This window comes from Misgurnus anguillicaudatus, chromosome 20 (genome assembly GCF_027580225.2).
Source record: "Misgurnus anguillicaudatus chromosome 20, ASM2758022v2, whole genome shotgun sequence".
In the NCBI taxonomy this organism is placed as follows: Eukaryota; Metazoa; Chordata; class Actinopteri; order Cypriniformes; family Cobitidae; genus Misgurnus; species Misgurnus anguillicaudatus.
The window spans coordinates 10,908,365-10,919,324 of NC_073356.2; positions in this window are offsets into that span (position 1 = coordinate 10,908,365).

The following is a 10,960-nucleotide window of genomic DNA, read 5'->3' on the forward strand; positions in this document are numbered from 1 at the left end:
GATTGGGACGCACCTAAGACTGTGAGGCAAGTACGATCCTTTCTGGGGTTCGTGGGATACTATAGGAGATTTATTAAGGATTTCTCGAAGGTTGCCAAGCCCCTTAACCAGTTGCTGGTTGGCACGGGACGAAGCCGGGGCCGTGGATCGCCCTCTATTAACTGGGACAATGATTGTGAGGTGGCTTTTCAGAGGCTGAAGCAGGAGTTGTTACAGGCTCCCATCTTGGCGTATGCTGACTTTTCTGAACCTTTTGTCTTATATACAGACGCGAGCAACCTGGGACTGGGGGCAGTATTGGCCCAACGGCAAGAGGGAACGGAGCGGGTGATCGCTTATGCGAGCCGGAGTCTCCACCCGGCAGAGAGGAACGACGCGAACTACAGCTCCTTCAAGCTGGAACTGCTGGCCCTGAAGTGGGCCTTGAGCGAAAAGTTCAAGGACTACCTTTGGGGAGCTAAGGTGACAGTCATCACCGATAACAACCCTCTAGTACATTTACAGACGGCGAAGCTGGGGGCCGTGGAGCAACGATGGGTGGCTCAGCTGGCCAACTTCGATTACAAGCTGCAGTATCGGCCTGGACGAGAGCACACGAACGCGGACGTCCTTTCCAGACTACCAGAGGGAAAGAGCCCCAGGCATCAGGGGTATCGAAGGGAGAATAGCCGTGAGGAGGGCTACATGATAGGGGCCGTGGAGGCGCCAGGAGGCCAGCAGGAAGTTGCACCAGGGAACTGGGGGTGGGACCCCCGCCGTTGGATAGAGAGGCAGGCCCAGGACCGGGACGTGTGTCAGGTGAGGACGTGGGTAGAGCAGGGCCGACGGCCCACGCCAGCGGAGAGGCTGGCCCAGACAGAGACTGGAAAGAAGTTGCTGGGACAGTGGGAGAAGCTGGAGCTACAGGAGGGAGTGCTCTGTAGGAAGACCCGCGATCCGAAAGTGGGCGAAGAAGTGTGCCAGATCGTGGTGCCTGCCAACCAGGTAAACGCACTGGTCTCAGTCTATCATGACCAGTTGGGACACCAGGGACAGGAGAGGACCGTATCCCTACTGCGTAGATTCTTCTATTGGCCGGGATTGGAGGCGTCTGTGCACGACTTAATTCAAGCTTGCCCCCGGTGCATGCTGTTTAAATCCAGACGAGAGGCCCGAGCACCGATGGTACCCATTCACGCGAAAGCCCCCCTCCACATAATGGCAATGGACTTCCTGACGCTGGGCCGCCCTCAAGATCGATATCAAAATATTCTGGTAATCACTGACCTATTCACCAAATACGCCTGGGCAGTCCCGACGCTCGATCAGACAGCCAACACCACCGCCACAGCTCTATGGCGAAATGTGTTCCAGACATTTGGGTGTCCCGAGTTCCTGCACTCCGACCAGGGGGCAAACTTTGAATCCAAGGTAATCCGTGAGTTATGCCAGTTGTATGGATGTACCAAAACCCACACCACGTCGTATCATCCCCAGGGGAACGGAAGCTGTGAGAGGTTCAATCAGACCCTATTGGGGCTACTGGGGACTTTAGATCAACGGCAGCAGAGCGATTGGGTGAGTGCTTTACCAAACCTTTTGCAAGCATATAACAACAGTGTTCATAGCACGACGGGGTATGCCCCTACTTACCTGATGTTCGGCAGGCACGTACGGATGCCCACTGACCTGGTCCTGGGAGTAGCAGCAGACCGGGAAGAAGTGAGTGTGACGGAGTGGGTGGGGCGCCATCACCAGCGCTTACACTTTGCGTACGAACAAGTTTCTAGGAAGATACAGATGGCAGGAGAAAGGAACAAACGCTTGTATGATCGGACCGCTCCAGATGCCCCCCTGTTACCAGGTGAGAGGGTTCTGGCGAGGGATAACCGGCGGCAAGGAAAGGGAAAGCTAAGCGACCGCTGGGAGGCTATCCCGTATGTGGTGTGCAAGCAGCAGAGACCAGGACAGCCGGTGTACACCATTCGGCCCGAAGGAAAACCTGGCCCCGAACGCGTAGTACATCGGAACATGCTCCGCCCCTGTCCGAATTACCCCGAGGCTGTGATAGAGGGGCCCACAGAGCCAGTACCGGCGGCCCCCTGGATGGAGGGATGGGCTGTGGTACCAGGTCGACCTGTGGTGGCGATACCCCCGGCCGCCCAGAGGCAGCCAGAAATAGCACCCGAGCCAGCTGAACCCCCAGTGGCCCAGATACCGCCTGAGTTGGTACCTGAGCCGGTTGAACCCCCGGCGGCCCAGATGCAACCAGAGGTAGTACCCGAGCCAGTCGAACCCGAGTCACCCGTGAGACGCTCCCAACGGGAGAGCCGAGGACGCCCCCCTGCCCGGTACGGTGAGTGGACGACGCCGAGGCATTCCAGGGACTAGAATGCATTGGCGGGGGAGGATGTCACAGGAGTGACGATCTTTTAGGCGGAACCAAAAATTGGGCAAGTTTGGTTCCGCCCGGATGTTTCCGCCCGGGCCGGTAAGAGAAGACACCGGACATCCGGTAGCGCCGCGAACGCTGTAATCAGCTGAATTACATACAGCTGAGAGTTATTGACAGGAGCGCCGGGTGATTGGATGAGGACGACACTCAGGAGAGTATTTTAGAGCAGTTTGAACCACAGTTTGGGTGCTTGGTATCCCTGTTGTTGGTGTGTATGGAGCGCTGAGTTAGGCTCACCGGGTACGCTATTCTGGATTGTTGTATTGCTCTCTCTCTCTCGTCTGGATTATAGACTTACGTTGAGGAAGATACCGACGACCTTATAGGTGGAAGGATTAAACGAATGCTGATCTTGGATGAAAGAAACGAAGGCAAGACGCACCGTTGTAAGTATACGTCTGTGGAAAAGTGTTGATGGTGGCTGGAAAACGCCCTGTCTGTGCATCTGGAAATTTGTTGCAGTGTGAAGGCAATCTAAGACGGAGAAATTACAGCAGTTGTGAGTAACGGAAACCTTCTTATGGGAGTGTTGTGTATGTATTTGACCTGTATGTCTCTCTGAGTGTTTCTGAAGAAGAGTGGAAGGCCCTACCCCTGAGCTGGTGTGGTGGGTGAGCCGAAGGGTCTTTGTGAGGAAACCAACTCCAGCGACGAAAACCAACACTAGGCCGTGTCACCATCGCTACATTCTCGTCCAGAGCAAAGTAAAGGAAGACGGGCGTCTAATGTGTGCACTGAGTGGTGGGTGAGTTTTGGATGTAGAAATTTTCACTTGAAGTGGTGCTGTGTAATGCTGTGTATTGCAGTGGGATTGCTGTTGTCTTGTCTGACGTACCCCCGCCTCCAGTCACTCGCTCTTGAGACGACGAAGAGGAAAGAACGGTCCTAGAGTAAGACCTGTACATGATTATGCTGTGAGTGTGTTTCAGTCTTCGAATCACGGAGTGGTATCTCGAAGTATTTTCCCAGCCAAACGCTCGGCGGACTTGAGTTTAGGAGTGGCGGTGAAGAACTGTGCTACTTACGGTGTGTGAGTATTACCCATGATATTGCTACCTTACCTGTGTCTTTTTGATCAACATAGAGCTTGAGGCGAAGGAGATCCGCCGGCCCGAGGTCTCGACGAAAGGGCGCCCCGGTCCAGTTTTCGATCGACCAACGGGTCTCGAGGAAAGGGCAGCGCTCGACCCGGTGAGCCGGCGTGACGGTTCTCGCCCCTCTATAGACCAACGAGCTCGCCGAGAGGGTTTTGGCCCCCGGCGCCACCTAGGAAACCACTGTCCAGTGGACGCACCGTGTAGCCAGCCACCGTAAGTCCGCCGCCCTGTTAAGTGAAATATAGCTTGTTAAAACTGCCTAATCGACAGGGAAGAGGAGTGTGTCGTGAAGGCTGTGCAGAGAGCCATACCTACCCAAAGCTGTAGTCAGCGACGAGGTGAGAAAAACCATTGGAAACCGATTCACTGTGCCCTTGTGTCCCAGCAGTCATCTGTGGAGAGAGAGAGACAGCGTGAATGTCGAGATAACGAACTGTGAAGAGAGCCATACCTACCCAAAGCTGTAGTCAGCGACGAGGTGAGGGAAACCATTGGAAACCGATTCACTGTGCCTTTGTGTCCCAGCAGTCATCTGTGGAGAGAGAGAGACAGCGTGAATGTCGAGATAACGAACTGTGAAGAGAGCCATACCTACCCAAAGCTGTAGTCAGCGACGAGGTGAGAGAAACCATTGGAAACCGATCCACTGTGTCTTTGTGTCCCAGCAGTCATCTGTGGAGAGAGAGAGACAGCGTGAATGTCGAGATAACGAACTGTGAAGAGAGCCATACCTACCCAAAGCTGTAGTCAGCGACGAGGTGAGAGAAACCATTGGAAACCGATTCACTGTGCCCTTGTGTCCCAGCAGTCACCTGTGGAGAGAGAGAGACAGCGTGAATGTCGAGATAACGAACTGTGAAGAGAGCCATACCTACCCAAAGCTGTAGTCAGCGACGAGGTGAGAGAAACCATTGGAAACCGATTCACTGTGCCTTTGTGTCCCAGCAGTCATCTGTGGAGAGAGAGAGACAGCGTGAATGTCGAGATAACGAACTGTGAAGAGAGCCATACCTACCCAAAGCTGTAGTCAGCGACGAGGTGAGAGAAACCATTGGAAACCGATTCACTGTGCCCTTGTGTCCCAGCAGTCATCTGTGGAGAGAGAGAGACAGCGTGAATGTCGAGATAACGAACTGTGAAGAGAGCCATACCTACCCCAAGCTGTAGTCAGCGACGAGGTGAGGGAAACCATTGGAAACCGATTCACTGTGTCCTGGTGTCCCAGCAATCATCTGTGGAGAAAGAGAGAGCAGGGAAGGAGAGTGAGTCGACCAGCGAGGAGCTGTGCGAGATAGGCGGTGAACCGCCTCGAGCGAGCCACAGGTACACGGAATAGGAACAAGTCCATACAAACACTGACTTTGATTTATTCTGCCTCCAGGAAGGAAGAGGAGCGCGCCACGGGCAGAGGGAACCAGAGGCGGGAGCCCGTTCCCCGACGCAACCCCCGCCCCCTGTCACTCACTTGCTCGTGGCCCCCCTGGAGGGCAGAGCCGGACCTTAGTTTTAATTTCCCTTTTTCCCAATCCCCAGTACTTTTTAAATATTTAAATAAATAAAGAATATTTTTATACTTACCTGTTCCTCGTTGTTGTCTGGTCATTGGGTTGGTTTTGGGGACCTCCTCGAGGTGGAAGTTTAGAAGGGGCGTGGCTTAAACATTAGCGGCCCGCCCTTGGCTTGTGACATGTACTTAGTAGTTAATGCGTATGATAGTCAATGGTTGGGTTTGCCTCACAGTGACGTATACAGAATGATGCTATATCTTAGGTGGTAGTGGTACAGTCCTGTTTCCATGCAATAACCATAGACGTACTAGTAAATTTACCCAGTAGTTAATGCATACAGTTATTTAATGCTTGGTTTAAAGGACAAAGATACTGAGTACCAAAATGGCATATTAGTTATGTTTGTTCTTATCATATACGTATGGTCTAAATATTACTTACACTTGCCTGCGGGTACCACACACTTATGGTGTATATACAATTTGTAAGTACAGTAGTGTTTCTTGTTAGTTACAGTATACATACACCATATGTGCCAGTCATTAATTTATGGCCTACAGGTACCACACACTTATCATGTATATACAATTTGTAAGTACAGTAGTGTTTGATATTAGTTATCATATATGTACACTATAAATACCTGTAATATACACTAACCTGCCTGTAAATACTAAATACTTACATTGTACATTTATTTGTAAGTACAGTAATGTTTCTCATTAGTTACAGTATACCGACACTATAAGTATGTATCTGTTGTTACCCAGTACTTATCTAGAGTTACGTAATAACTACCAAGTATGTACCACTGGTAGGTACAGTAATGATACCGATTAATTACCATGTAGATACCTAAAAGTAAGTACCACACATTTGTCGGTAAGTACAACTTATTTACCATATATGTACAAGGTAAGTACACGTACTGTAAAATAAAGTGCTACCGAAATTTGTGCGAAATTTTATAGAAATTTATAGAAATTTGTCCCAATACTGTTTGAAATAATTTTAATATCTCGCAAAGGCATTCAATCTGCATCATTCAAAGTGTGCAGAGAGAAGGCAAACCTCCACGTTCACACGTTTTATATTCAGCTGTTTCCGTTTTTCTAAACACATACACATCCTGTTCTTACAGCTCTTTCTATTTCTACCTTTACCTTCTACAGTATTTCTAACATTAAGTCTAAAAAGTAAGTCATTTTCCATTCGCATAGCCAACTACACTTAAGGTCAAGACAGAAAAATTTAGCTTAGTTAATTTATGCAACTTATACCATAATCTCTTAATAAACAGCAATAACTGCTCAAATCATAAAACAGTAGAAAAAAGTAAAAAACATTTTTTTCATGACAGTACAAAATACAATACTGTTATCACTGTCACCCAATTCAAAATAATATATGAGTTCTGATGCATTTTTCTGCCCCTTTTGATTGCCAGGATATCATCTGCCAGGATCTTGCGATGTCCGATATTTGGGAAAAATGCATTAATTTTCCAATGCCAATATATCTGTGCATCCCTAATTTTTGGACACCTCACATCATACTAATTCATACAAAATCACCACATTAAATAGTGGGTTCGTGAGTTCAGGATGGATTACATGAAAAGCAAGCTGAGACTCTATAGGGGTCACCCAGCCCTATTCAGTGAAATTGACACTATAGAGCTTTCAAATGATATACAGTTTGTCATGATTAGACAAGAATTTATATGCAAAACACTGAAGTAAACATAGGCGTCCCGCTGATGGGACAGTGACATTTTGCAAAATGTTTTGAGCACACACTCTAAACCTGTGGTGGTTTTCTGTGGCAGGGAAGAAATGTAAGCCATTAAACTTGAAACATTTCCACTAGAAGCACTTGGATACCTTAAAAAAGCCAGTTGTTGCTTGTTCTCACATGACAGCATCAAGCTTCTGTCATGCTAACACATTGACCCCAGGGGATCTTATGAAAAACTTTACATTATTTTACCCAAAGTCAACGAAAATCGAGCAGGAGCAAAACATTTTACAGCTGATCGCTGTGAAAAAAGCGACGACATCAACTAACCGCAGAAATGACTATATGACAAAGTAAGTGTTTTGATTAATGTCATTTATGTGTATTTTTTTAATCAGTGTGTACAACTTTTCAACTAAATGAATATAACATGGCAAAGATGAATGCCCAGTCTCACGAAATTCACGTTATTTTTTATTATATTTCGTGATATTATCACGAATTTCCACGTTTTTTTTGTGATCGTATAACAAATTCCTGTTTTTGTGTGATTATCACGTATTGGTTACTCAACTGTTTTGTCCTATTTCCTTACCATTTTCGCTTACATAAAATGACATCCCTACCCAAACCCAACTCTAACCCTAACGCCAGGCGACATATAAAAAAATAAATTAGAAAAAAAAAACAATATATAAAGTGACATTCTAATGCAAGCACCAAATCTAACCCTAAACCGAAGTGACAATGGTTTGAAAATAGGAAAAAGCCGTAGAAGAACGCAGAAATTCGTGATATCACGAAAAAAAAATACGTGACTATATCACGAAACCTTGTGAGACTGGGTATAAATATATAATATCGAAAATATTATTGACATACTTTAAAGGAATATAAAAGAATAGCACTCTATTTAGAATGCAAGAGTTTTTGGAGTACAGGTTTTGCATGAATATGAACCAAAATTTAATTAAAGTAAGGAGGATTATATGTTTGTCTTTATAAATGAGATTTTTAAAATGCTTTTTAAAGTACTTGAATGAACTGGCAAAAAAAAAAAAAATAAATAAAATAAAAAAAAAAGAACTGGCAAAATAAAGCAGATGGGAAGAAAAAACAAAGAAAAAGGTAATTTTCCAGAGCAAATGTGAAAATGAAATGAAAATCGAATGTGATAATGGCACTTTTTTTCCCTTTTCATGCTCACCTCAGAGGTCTGGCACTCTTTTAGAGGTGTGTCTCATTTTTTGATTTATTGCCTCCAATACGTTCTACGTTCTGCACATCCACAGTGCTGTTTTGCCAATAAATGAATCACAAACACAAAAAGGATATTGGATAAATATTTCAGTTTTTACGTTAAGGTGCAATTTTTTATGCTAATATACTTCTATATTGCAATATGTAGAGACAACCATAATTACGCCATTTGGAGCATGATTCATTTACATGTCACTTTTATGCATTTGGCAGACGCTTTTATTTAAAATGACTTACAAGGTACACATGTTATCAGTACGTATATTCCCTGGGTTTGAATCTGTGCCCTTGTGCGCTGCTAATGCAATACCACCAAGCTATACAGGAGCACACTCATCTGATAAACAGTGTAAACACTTGTTGACCTTGTAAATGTTTTGATTGGTTTCATAGTTCTTTAAACCGGTCTAACCTAGAAGATTTGAAGCCTAAGCTGGTTGGCTGGTTTTAGCTGGTCAAGCTGGTCTTAACTGGTTAGGAAGGGAGAACAGCTGACCCAACAGCTTAAACCAGATGATCCACCAGCTTTGCCAGGATCAGCTTAAACCAGCTACGACCATCCAACTAGCTTCCAGCTAAGACCAGTTACAAAGTGTCCAAAACCTCTCTAAAACCAGCCTGCTACACCAGCTTAAACAGTTACAACCAGGCTGGAAGACCAGCTAAAACCAGCCAACCAGCTTAGGCAGGTTTTAGCTGGTCTTTTCAGTAGGGAGTGTATTCATTAGATGACATTTAGCACCTCTGAAAAGTCAGAATAGCAGTTTTTTTATTCCATTCTCCCTTCTGTTTGCAGAGTTGATTCACAGCGGTGAACCACAGATTTTGTCCTGACCTCGTCTGGCACCAGAGGGGGCGAGCTTGCCAGTCTGATTAACTCAATACAACCAAACTGACAATGATGAAATCTAACTGAATAAAAATACTACACTGCTGAAAAACATTTCTGACATTCTTCTCACGGGAAAGATGAAAGACAGCAGTTTTATATCTAAATCATTTCACCATCCATAAGCTTTAAGTCCAAATGATCCAAGGCCTGATGAAATTACATGACACTAACCTACTAGCATTATGTCGTCGCCGTGTCCTCTCACTTTCTCTATCTCTTTCCTTTACCAGTTTTTAATGGGTTATATGTCACTACTAAAGCTGAAAGTCACCTTGCTGTCTTTCTTATCTGTTCTGGGATTGAAACGGAGACCATTTAAAATGCGTTTTAGACATTTCAGTAAATGTCAGAGCATTTAAAATCGGGGAAAAATTCAGCTAAATTTTCTTTTAAGTCTATGAGTGTCTGAATTCCCTTGAAAGTGATCCACTGATTAATAAAACATGATTTTTCTTTATCCTAAAGGTGACATATTATCTTAAGAGTTGAAATATGAGTTGTTTCTACAAAACGCAGTCCATTCGTTACTCTCACTGCAAACAATTACTTTCTTACTTAGTATTTTTGTCTTGTTTTCAGTAAAAATATAAAAAAATTCTTAAATTAAGATGTATTTCCTTGATGAGAAAATGACCTAGGAAAATAAGTCTAGTTTTTAGACAAAAAATATAAACTTGAAGTAAATTAGTGCTTAAAACAAGCAAAAAAATCTGATAATGGAATAAGAAAGATTTTCTTGAAATAAGTTTACTTTTTTCATAAACAATTTAAGAATTTTTTTTATTCCACTGGCATTTGCTTAAATTTTATATTTTTTTGTTAAAAAACTAGACTTATTCTCCTAGGTCATTTTGCTCATCAAGAAAAAACATCTTAATTTGAGAATTTTTAGATATTTTTACAGAAAACAAGACAAGAATACTAAGTAAGAAAGTAATTTTTGCAGTGTCAGGGTGAATTCATTTAGAGACACCATTTCAATCAGATTACAAATATTGTATATGTTCCATTTTCACCAAATTTGACAAATTTCAAACACAAATGAAACTGTACAGGATGTTTTCTGTAAGGAGATATACAGTAATGTTTTATAAACCTTATGGGTAAAATACATTGTAAAAAGCTGCTCTACTTAAGAAAAAAAATTACTTTAATTAGTAACACCTAAAGCAATTACATTTTATAAGCTTACATTTTCTCACTTTAAGTAAAAAATTGAAGGTGAAAGAACTTTTTGTCCTGAATCATGAGGCGGAGAACCAAGATGCAGCATTTTCACACAAAACTTTATTTACAAAAGGCCCGCAAGGGGGCAAAACAACTGACAAAACTCATGGGACAGGAAACACATGGCATCACATGGGACAAAACGAACTTGCAGAGGGCTGTGTTCAGCTCCAACTTGCCTTGCCTTGTCTAAAATACGCTTGATGTTACAGTCTTGCCATCCAGAATGAAAGAAAATATCCCAACTTAGACCCATTGTATGAGTTGTCTCTTTAGTACCGCGTGGTTTATTTACATGTTGCTGCTGATTGGACTGCAGTTCTGACACACCCACCAAACAAGAGAAAACAGCTGTGTCCGAAACCGCTCCCTATCCACTATATAGTGCACTACACTCCCTGACAAAAGTCTTGTCGCTTGTGTACAAATTGACCTGAAGTGTCGCTAAAATATATTTCTAATCAAGATTTATTTTCAAGAAATGGCTCACTTTAATTCCAACAACTTTTGTAATGTTTCAGTGCAAAACGAAACTGTCAAAAAGTATTTTAATATTCACAGCTTGGTAAAGCCCATTGAGTCAATTTTTCCAAAGACATAAGTGTTTTGTCAAATGAGCTTCATCTGTGACTAATAATGGATCTCAGTAAACTAGACCTTCACATTAACTGCAACTAGACCTCTGCAAACATGCCTAAGATTCACCCTGAGACTAAAATGTGTCTCAGCATCAAGTGCAGAGGATAAAAAAAGACTGGAGACATTTTTGACAAGCCCAGGTCAGGCAGACCCCACAAGACAACTG